The sequence below is a fragment of the Prionailurus bengalensis genome, chromosome B2 (genome assembly GCF_016509475.1).
Source record: "Prionailurus bengalensis isolate Pbe53 chromosome B2, Fcat_Pben_1.1_paternal_pri, whole genome shotgun sequence".
Lineage (NCBI taxonomy): Eukaryota > Metazoa > Chordata > Mammalia > Carnivora > Felidae > Prionailurus > Prionailurus bengalensis.
Genome location: NC_057349.1, coordinates 71,139,422 through 71,146,408, shown reverse-complemented (window position 1 = coordinate 71,146,408; position 6,987 = coordinate 71,139,422). Strand labels below are relative to the sequence as shown.

The window sequence follows — 6,987 nt, the reverse complement described above, 5'->3', positions numbered from 1 at the left end:
TCAATCTTGCACAGCACATTCACAAATTTACTAGGAAAACTTGACTACTATTACCAAGATGTTACAGAGTGCACAAAATTCTGACGTGAAGAGCCAAGATCAAGGAATAGTTTTCTTTAGGCAACAATTCTACCAAAAATAACATGGGAATAAAAGTAATTTAAAATGTTCAAGACATATTAAATGCATGACTGACTCCAAATCACCATTTGCTTGGTATTATATGATACAAAATCTACCTCATCTATGGAATGTTTATCTGACACCCAAGATAGTCAAAGCCTCCCATATTCAATACCCCACTATTTTCTGGTTGTACCTAAAAATAAACAACAAGCAAATGATTTCACCTCTTAATAAAAGCTTTTACACTTAAAAAATGGGATGAGGTGGGATTCTCTCCTTCTTAAAAATGTTTCTAGAGCTACTAAAAAACTTGCATTTACAAAATAGTTGATAAAAATATTCCTGTGGATTGTACAAGAAGGAAGACAGTGACCACTGATAAGACATGTTATTTGATATTAATCAAACGTGGCTTCTTTCTTTCCTGCTTCACCAGAGGCTGGACTCTCCTCATTTTTAGTTTCTCCATTTTCTGCAGGTAAGTCTTCTTTTGTTTCCTGGTTAGTCACTCCAGCCTATTTTCCTCCAGCCTATTTGCTCCCCTTTTCCCTTTTGTTTGCACTTTTTGGTTGAGAAGTTATCCTTTCCTGTTACCTTTTTTTGGCTTCATTTCCACTTTTGCAGGAGCAGATTTAACTAACAACCTTGCTGACCTCCCCTTAGGCTCCTCCTTCACCACTTCCTTGGCAGAACTGACCTTACTTTTGGGCTTCATGGAAGTGGGGCACGTTTGTACCAGGTACCTACGTGCCATGGTGAAACAAGAGCCTTCATGAAGCTGGGCTGCTTCACTGTTGCCACTACTGCTGCTGCCCAAGCTCCAAAACAGACTTTAAAACAAAGACTGTAGCAAGAGGCAAAGAAGGGCACCACACAACGATAAAGGGATCAATCCAACAAGAGAATATAACAATTGTAAATATCTATGAACCCAACATAGGCACACTTTAATACATAAAACAAATATTAACAGACATAAGGGAGAAAGCGACAGTAATACGATAATAGTATGGGACATTAACACACTACTTACATCAATGGATAGATCATCCAGACAGAAAATCAATAAGGAAACCGTTATTTGAATCACATATTAGACCAGATGGGCATAACAGATATATACAGAATATTCCATCCCAAAATATCAGTATACACATTTTTTTTTCAAGTACACATGGAGCATTTTTCAGGATAAATCACATGTTAGGCCACAAAACAAGTCTCAATAAATTCAAGAAAACTAAAATCTTATCAAGCATCTTTTCTGACAACAGTATAAACCTAGAAATCAATTACAAGAAAAAAAAACATGAAAAAATGCACACACACGAAGGCCAAACAAACACTACTAAACAACCAATGAGTCAACAAAGAAATCAAGAGAAAAATTTTAAAAATACATGGAAATAAATGAAAATGAAAACATAATGGTCCAAAATCTTTGGGATGCAACCAAAGCATCCCTTCTAAGAAGGGAAGTTTATAGCAATGCAGATCTTCCTCAAGAAATATCTCAAACAACCTAAGCTTACACCTAAAGGAGCTAGAAAAAAGAGGGACAAAGCCCAAAGCCAGTAGAAGGAAATAAGATGAGTGAAGAAATAAATAAAATAGAGACTAAAAAAAACAATGTAAAAGATCAATAAAATTAAAAGCTGGTTCTTTGAAAAGATAAACAAAATTGATAAATCTTTAGCCAGACCCATCAAGAAAAAGAGAACTCAAAATCAGAAACGAAGGAGGAGAAATAACAACTAATACCACAGAAATATAAAGAATTATAGAATATTATGAAAAATTATATGCCAACTAATTGGAAAGCTAGGAGAAATTAATAAATTCCTAGAAACATACAACCTTCCAAAACTGAATAAGAAATGGAAAATTTGAACAGACCAATTACTAGTAGTGACACTGAATTCATAATTAAAAAAAAACCCAACAACCAAAAGTCCAGAATCAGAAGGAATCACAGGTGAATTCTACCAAACTTTTTTATTAAGTTTATTTATTTATCTTGAGAGAGAGAGAGCATGTGAGCAGGGGAGGGGGCAGGGCAAAGACAGAGTGTGTGAGCAGGGGAGGGTGGGGGGGAAGAGAGAGAGAGAGAGAGAGAGAGAGAGAGAGAGAGAGAATCCCAAGCAGGCTCTGTGCTAACATTACAGAGCCCAACACAGTTCTCACACATGAACTGTGAGATCATGACCTGAACTTAAATCAAGAGTCAGATGCTTAACTGACAGCCACCCAGGCGCCCCTCTACCAAACCTTTAAATAGGAGTTCATGTCTATTCTTCTCAAGCTATTCTAAAACATCAAGGAAAAAGGAAAACTTTTAAATTCACTACAAGGTCAGCATTACTTTGATACAAAAACCAGAAAAAGGCACTACCAAAAAAGAAAACTACAGGCCAGTATCCCTGAGGAATATAGATGCAAAGACACTCTATAAAGTATTAGCAAACCAAATTCAACAATACATTAAAATAATCATTCAACACAATCAAGTGGGATTTATTCCAGTATACAAGGGTGGTTCAATATTTGCAATCAACCAAGGCAATAAATCACATTAACAAGAGGAAGAATAAAAACCATAAGATCACCCCAACAGATGCTGAAAAGGCATTTGACAAAATACAACATCTGTTCATGATACAAATTCTCAACAAAATGGTTTAGAGGGAACATAACTCAACAAAATAAAGGTCACGTATGAAAAACCCACACCTAATATCCTCAGTGGTGAAAAACAGAAAACTTTTCCTTTAAGATCAGAAAAAAAAGACAAAGATGTCCACTCTCATCACTTTTAGTCAACATAGTATTGAAGTCCTACCCACAGCAATCAGGGAGGAAAAAGAAATAAAAGGCATTTGAATTGGTAAGGAAGAAGGAAAACTGTCACTATTTGCTGATGACATATTATATTTAGAAAACCCTAAAGACTTAACCAAAAAACTATTATAAGTGATAAATGAGTTCAGTAAAGTTACAGAGTAAAAAATTAATATACACCAATATTTGCTTTTCTATCACCAATAATGAAGTAGTAGAGAGATAAATTAAGAAAATAATCCCATTTATAATTACACTGAAAAGAATAAAATACCTAGGAATAAATTTAACCAAAGAGATGAAAGACCTATACTCTGAAAATTATAAGACCCTAATAAAAGAAACTGAAAATGACACAAATGGAAAGATATTCTGTGCTTACAGATTGGAAATATTAATACTGTTAAAATGTCCATACTACCCAAAGCAATCTACAGATTCAATGCATTCCCTACCAAAATACCAACATTTTTCACAGAACTAGAATAGTCCTAAGGGTTATATGGAACCACAAAGCACCCCAAAGAGCCAAAGCAAACTTGAAAAAGAACAAAGCTGGAGGTATCACAGTCCCAGATTTCAAACTATACTACAAAGCTATAGTAATCAAAACAGTATGATACTGGCACAAAATAGACACATAGATCAACGGAATAGAATAGAGAGTCCAGAAACAAATCCATGTTTACATGATCAATTAATCTCTAACAGAGGAGTCAAGAATATACAATGGGGAAAAGACAGTCTCTTCAATAAATAATGCTGGGAAAACTGGACAGCTACATACAAAAGAATGAAACTGGACCACTTTATTATACCATACACAAAAGTAAATTAAAAATGCATTAAAGACCCAAATGTGAGACCTGAAACCATAAAACTCCTAAAACATAGTCAGTAGTCTCTTGAACAAGACTTAGCAGCATATTGATGGATATATCTCTTTAGACAACGGAAACAAAAGCAAAAATAAACTATTGGGACTACACTAAAATACAAAACTTTTGCACAGCAAAGGAAACCATTACAAAAGGCAACCTAGTGAGTGGCAGAAGATATTTGCAAATGGTATATACAATTAGGGGTTAATATTCAAAATATATAAAGAATTATACAACTCAACACTAATCATAATCATCATCTGACTAAAAATGGACAGTGGACCTGAATAGATCTTTTGTTCAAAGACTACATACTGATGGCCAACAGACACATGAGAAGATGCTCAACATCACTTATCCGTCAGGAAAATGCAAGTCAAAACCACAATGAGATATCACCTGACACCAGTTAGAATGGCTAGATTCAAAAAGACAAAAAAATTCAAAAAGACAACCTCAAATGTTGGTGAGGAAGTGGAGAAAAGTGAACATTTGTGCACTGTTGGTGGGAATGCAAACTAGTGCAGCCACGGTGGAAAATATATAGAGATTCCTCAAAAAATTAAATATGGAAATACCACATGATCTAATAATTCCACTACTGGCTATTTCCCCAAGCAACCCAAAAACACTAAATCAAAAAGGCATGCTCCCCTGTGTTTATTGTAGCACTATTTGCAATAGCCAAAATATGGAAACCCAAGTGTCCATGGGATAAATGGAGAAAGAGGATGTTGTGTGCAATGGATGTATACAATGGAATATTACTCAGCCATAAGAAAGAATGATCCTACCAATTTGATAAGGATGGACTTAGATGGTATAATGCTAAGAGAGATAAGTCAGACAGAAAGACAAATATATGATTTCACTTATATGAAGAAGGACAAAACAAATGAAGACACAAACCAAAAATAGACTTCTAAATATAGAGAACTGGTGGTTGCCAGAGGGGAGGTGGATGGAGGGATGGGCAAAATAAATAAAGGGAACTATGAAGTACAAACTTGCAGTTATAAAATAAATAAGTCACGTAGATGAAGAGTACAGCATGTGGAACATAGTCAATAACATTGTAATAACATTGTATGGTGACAGACGGTGATTACACTTACAGCGAATGCTGAGGGGGAAGAAAAGAGTAATTCATTCTGGTGCTGGAATTAGGACTTCCCAGTAGGCTGGGTTCTAACTAAGAGGGCATTTTGAATTCAGAACCTAATCCTGATACAAAATGTTTCTCCACTGAATATCTTTTAGTTGTATTCTCCCAAGAAACTTGGATTAACAAGTATTTATTAACAGTGTTCCCCCATCCCCACCCCAGTAATAGCCTTGTCTATTCTTTGGAGAACTGTGCCACCCTGACTCCAATCCAGGTAGAGAGAGGGCTTATCAGGTCAGGGTCTCCTTCGTCCCTGACCACGAGAAAAGTCATGTGACTCAGGATGACCTATTAACCTGGTCATAGTGATTGGTTCAGAGATACATACATGAAACCCAAACAAGGCCCCTCAGTGTCGTCCCCCAGAATTCTTCTGCTAGAATTAACAGGATGGCCTAATGACAATAATGGACAACAGCTCTTGAGTCTATGTGTCAGGTCCTAATGTTAAGAGTTTGACATTAATATACATTACAACTTTATCTAAAACAGCAGCCCTATCACTCCATCTCCTCATTCTCTAACCATGCTTTATGTTTCTTCATAGCATTACATGCTATGAATTACATATATTTTTTAAATTTCCTGACACCTTGTATTGAAAAAAACAGTCTTTCCCTCCTACATGTCTCCTTTAGTTTTATGCAGAACACTTCACTTCTGACAATTCTGATCACATGTGTAGGGGTTTTTCCCTACCAAGCAGTTCTTTGTGGCACCAGCTAGGGATGCTATATTTTAACTCAATGCTGACATGGTCTACTTGGAGTAAGCATCAGATCCCATAAGTTAAGTGCTCAGTGCCACAAGACCGTCCCCACTTCAGATGCCAATGGCAACTAGTAGGTCCCCAAGTTACCCACAACTTCTGGTTGACTTGGCTGCAAATTGGAGGTGCCCATCTCCTCCCCTTAGATTTGATTATTTGCTAGAGCAGCTCCCAGAAACCAGGGAAACACTTACATTTATCAATGTATTATAAAAGAATATGATGAAGGATGCAGAGGAACATCCAGATGGAAGAGATGCATAGGGCAAGGTATGTGGGAAGAGTAACACCACTTTCCCAGCACTTCCACCTGTTCACCTACCTAAAAGCTCTACAAACATCCTTTTGGGTTTTTATGGCTTCATTACATTGGCATGATTGATTAAATCTTTTGCCGTTGGAGGTTGAACCCAACCTCCAGTCCCCCTCCCAGGTCCCCAGAGGTCGGAGGAGGATAGAAAGGAGACTAAAATTACTAATCTCCTAATCATGTGGTTGGCTCCAAAGGCAACCAGCCCCCATCCTTAGGTGCCTTCCAAAAGTTACCTCATTAAAATATCAAAACATACCTTTGTCATGCTAATAACTTAGGCCATTGGGGGCAGGGGAAGGGGTTAAGGGCTCTGTGCCAGAAACAGATGAAGACCCAATATATATTTATTATTAACCATAACATCACACTGCCAAACTAAACTTTCAGCTGTGAGGACAGAACTCTGTCAGTAGCCTGTACTTAGATTGCTGGAAGGCCATGAGTTTTCAGCTAAAATTTGAATGAATGATAGTGCTGTCTAATTTCATCACAAGATCCTTATGGGAAAAAGGTTGACCGATTTGAAAGAGAATTTCATTTGGCTGCCTCCATTTTGGCCTCGAGCTTTCTGGTTAGGTTCTTCTTTCCAGTTTTCCTTTTGGCTCTGGGGGAAGATCCCTAGAACAAAGCGTCCCCTGATGGGAACTGAAACTACCCCCTCATGCAATAAGGACTGCAAGACAATTACCGATTTGACCTTCATGGATCACCTGCAAGTACCCCACCCACCTTTGCCCCATGTTTTCCTTATATAAACCTGGAAGTATTTTCAGCATTTTGGAGACAGTCTTTGAGATGTGAGTCTGTTGTCTTCCTGGTGTTGGCCTCACTAAAATAAATTTCTTGTTTCATCACCACTCCTCTCTCTGCCTTTGGATTTTGTCAGTGATGAGTG

At 37.2% G+C, this 6,987-nt stretch overlaps 1 pseudogene; it reads right to left on the bottom strand.

Moving 5' to 3' along the window:
- Positions 1 to 280: 280 nt before the first annotated feature.
- LOC122490490 lies at positions 281 to 880 on the bottom strand (annotated as a pseudogene).
- Positions 881 to 6,987: the final 6,107 nt, after the last annotated feature.